Here is a 4,514-nt window from a genome sequence, read left to right as displayed (position 1 = left end):
GGATGCCTGTAACACACATGGAGACACACGTTACATTCGAACACCAACAGGAAACAGAGATCGTTAGAGAATAACCAAAGATCTAAGAGGAGGGACGGATTATCTGCCCCGAGTGAGTGAATGGGGAGGGACTTACAGCATTCATTCGGGGCGGTCGGGTAGCCTAGTGGTTAAAGCGTTCGCTTGTCACGCCGAAGACCCGGGTTCGATTCCCGACATGGGTACAATGTGTGAAGCCCATTTCTGGTGTCCCCCGCCGTGATATTGCTGGAATATTGCTAAAAGCGGGGTAAAATCCTACTAACTCACTCACTACAGCATTCATTCAACAGGGACAGATAATTCGGAGTTTTGGAGTAGGGTACTAGTATTCTATATAATACTCGTTGATGCGTAAGAGAGAAAATAAAGAAAAAATATGAGATGGCAACCCTACAGAGAAACTTCACCGAAGACAGCCTATTGTTCAGATTATGTAATGAATGTGGGACGTCATTACTAATGGATGACGTCATATCGGATTATCTCAACATTGAAGCACTGTGGCGACATTTCGGCTAACCTCTCCCATTTCCGTAACCTCAATATATGATCGTGTTCAGATAGTCTGAGTTGTCAAAGGCGCCGCAATTTGCCGTGCAGAGTTGCGTTCTTTTGGGTACGCCAGAAACGTATGATTAACCGCATCCTGATTCTAGGTTAGTCAGCACCATACCTGTGCTTGTGGGTTTCTCTTGATAAAATACACTTCACATAGGGGGCACGGGTGGCCCAGTGTTCTAAGGAGCCGCGATTCGCTGTGCAGGGTTGCGTCCCTTGGGCACGCCAGAAACCTATGATTGTGGGTTCGAATCCCGGTTCGCTCCGATTATGTTTCTAGGTTTGTCAGCACCATACCCGTGCTCGTGGGTTTCACCAAAGTGGTAAACGTCTAAGACCTGCATCACTTCGGGCTTTCCTCCCACATAATGCTGACACGCCGTGATATGACTGGAATACTGTTAAAAGCGGCGTTAAACTCAGTTCACTCCCTCCAATGCGGACATATTGTCAACTTAAGGGGATGATGCTACTTCCATTATCAAAGTTAAGGGCGGAGTTCAAGAGAGGACGAGAGAGCCTTCGAGATGATCAAAGATGAAAGGCCTCAAACTGCAACAACTAAGGGAAATGTTGATACAATACATGATATGATTATGTGATGTGAAATGGGGTTTAACGACGCGTCCAAAATTATTGCACTTATATAGCGACGCACATGCACGTCTGTGTGTGCTTGTACTAGACCGGAGTGATGCCGATTTATAGCGCTAGCCCACTGAGATGCTATGCCGCAGTTTAACATGAATACCCCACTCAGACACAGCATACGGACTCCGAGCCGACCAGTCCTTGTTTTAGCCCCTTAATGCCGAGCGCCAGGCAGGGTAACAACAAGTACCATCTTTTAACGTCTTTGGTATGGCTCGCACAGGGATCGAACCCCGGACCTTCCACTCTCCGGGCGGAAGCTCTACCACAAGACCACGGAGGCGGTCTGATATGATTATGGATGATTGACGACTCAGAACACGTCACATAGCAAATACAGAAGGCATCCCTCTTGAGAGAGTTGAGAACATTCTGAGGAATGAAGTGGGCATCACACAGGTTTCATCACGTTTGGTTCCAAGGTCTGTCCAAGGTTTGTTGCGATACGTCTCCAAGGACGAGTCTTATGTTCATCACTGTCAGCCAGAGACTAAACAAGATTCAACGCAGCGTAACGTCTCCTCCTCCGAAGCAGGCAAAGTCTGTTCAAAGGAATGTCTTCGGTGTTCCGGGATTTCAAAGGAATCCTGCTGATGGACTACCTCCCAAAAGATTAGACCATTTATGCCCAATATTATGGTAATCTGCTTCAGACTGTGAAGAGTAATCGTCGTGGACAACTCGCTACAGATGTGGTGTTCCACAATGCATCTGTGCACGAGTCTGTTGTCGTAATGGCTCCAGTGGCAAACATCCAGATTTAGCACCGTCAGATTCCAATGCTTGAAGAAAGAACTGTCTGGCAAGAATTATGTAAATGGTGATGGCGTCATGGCTGCTATGTGGACATCTTATACCGCCAGAAGGAACCCTTCCACACCAGTGGGATCCAGGTACTTCAGCAGCGTGTGGACCTCGGAGTGAGTGAGTGAGTGAGGTTTTACGCCGCTTTTAGCAATATTCCAGCAATCACGACGGGGGACACCAGAAATGGGCTTCACACATTGTACCCATGTCGGGAATCGAACCCGGGTCTTCGGCGTGACGAGCGAACGCTGTAACCACTAGGCTACCCGACCGCCCTGTGGACCTCGGAGGGGAATATGTTGAGAAATGGTCGACCATTGTTACATAACTTTTCTGCCACCCCCGTCACCCTTTGATACAAATAATAATTCTGGTTAGATTAGTGGTTGCCAGTTTGAAAGTAGTGTTCAGCAACATTGTCGTGGTTGTGAACAACACCCTCCAGTCTGACTACAGGAGACTGTAAAGTAGTAAGACATTGTGCTTTTGTAGAAGACAGTTTATATGTTCTTATCTGAGTGGATCGTTTAATGCTCTCTGTGTTGTAAGTTGTCATCTGTTAGGATTACAGTAGTGTGTACACCCCTTTATATATGTAGCGACCATTGCGTCTTGTCAGGGGAATCATATGCTTTCAATGCACGGTTTTTACACCCTATTATCGTACACTTGTACACCTCTGAATGGGCACAATGAGTACTGTGGTTGTGCCTTGCCGCTTACATTAAAGCCTTTCGTATCAAATCAATGCTCTATTCATACATGTTTAGCGGAGGAGTGGTAACACTTTCTGGATATGGGGGAGATCTATTGCACAACAGACTTTCGTGGATTTGGGTAAAGCAGAAAAAAGGGAAGGGATCGCTACCCACTGTTCCACTTGGATAGAACATTTGTGTTTTGTACTTTGGGTCGCATTGTCTTACGTTACGCCTTAAATAGGAACGTGGAAAAGAAAGATGCGAAAAGTTGAACATAAAATGAATATCAATAATTAACTTGGGCTCTTTCAAGAAGGTATACATCGAGTATCAGCTTGAAAAGCACTGTTATGCAATTTCCTAGGCAATATCGCTTGATGTCACTCTTTGGAAGATATAATGAAAATGCATCACAATGCTCTGCAGGCCATTGTGACGTCATCAGTATGACAACACACTCATATTACATCACTAACCAGTGCGTGATGTAACCAGTGTATGCTGGAGCCAGTGCGTGATGGAACCAGTGCGTCATGGAACCAGTGAGTCATTGAACCAGTGCATCATGGAACCAGTATGTCATTAAACCAGTGTCATGGAACCAGTATGTCATCAGACCAGTGTGTCATAGAACCAGTGTGCCATTGAACCAGTGTGTCATGGAACCAGTGAGTCATTGAACCAGTGCATCATGGAACCAGTATGTCATTAAACCAGTGTCATGGAACCAGTATGTCATCAGACCAGTGTGTCATGGAACCAGTGTGTCATGGAACCAGTGTCATGGAACCAGTGTGTCATGGAACCAGTGTGTCATGGTACCAGTATGTCATTGAATCAGTGTGGCATGGAACCAGTGCGTCATGGTACCAGTGCGTCATGGAACCAGTGCGTCATGGAACCAGTGCGTCATGGATCCAGTGCGTCATGGATCCAGTGTGTCATGGATCCAGTGTGTCATGAAACCAGTGTGTCATGGATCCAGTGTGTCATGAAACCAGTGTGTCATGGATCCAGTGTGTCATGGAACCAGTGCTTGATAGAACCAGTGCATGATGGAACCAGTGCGTCAATAAGGAACCAGTGCGTCATGGAACCAGTGCATGATGGAACCAGTGTGTCATGGAACCAGTGTGTCATGGAACCAGTGCATGATGGAACCAGTGTGTCATGGAACCAGTGCGTCATGGAACCAGAGCGTCATGGAACCAGTGCATGATGGAACCAGTGTGTCATGGAATCAGTGCATCATGGAATCAGTGCTTCATGGAACCAGTGCGTCATGGAACCAGTGTGTCATGGAAACAGTGTGATATGGAACCAGTGCGTCACAGAGTCCTTTCACTGAGATCACTTGACTGAGGTCCCTTCACTGAGGTCACTTCACTTAGAGTCCCTTCACTGAGGTCCCTTCACTGAGGTCACTTCACTTAGAGTCCCATCACTGAGGTCCCTTCACTGAGGTTCCTTCACTGAGAGTCCCTTCACTGATGTCACTTCACTGAGGTCCCTTCGCTGAGGTTACTTCACTGAGGTCACTTCACTGAGGTCTCTTCACTGAGAGTTCCTTCACTGAGGTCCCTTCACTATGGTCACTTCACTGAGGTCTCTTCGCTGAGGTTACTTCACTGAGGTCACTTCACTGAGGTCTCTTCACTGAGAGTTCCTTCACTGAGGTCCCTTCACTATGGTCACTTCACTGAGGTCTCTTCACTGAGAGTCCCTTCACTGAGGTCACGTCACTGAGGTCACTCC

Source organism: Haliotis cracherodii, unplaced genomic scaffold, assembly GCF_022045235.1.
Source record: "Haliotis cracherodii isolate W230 unplaced genomic scaffold, xgHalCrac1.p SCAF_24, whole genome shotgun sequence".
Classification (NCBI taxonomy): Eukaryota; Metazoa; Mollusca; class Gastropoda; order Lepetellida; family Haliotidae; genus Haliotis; species Haliotis cracherodii.
Note: the sequence above shows the minus strand (reverse complement) of the source record.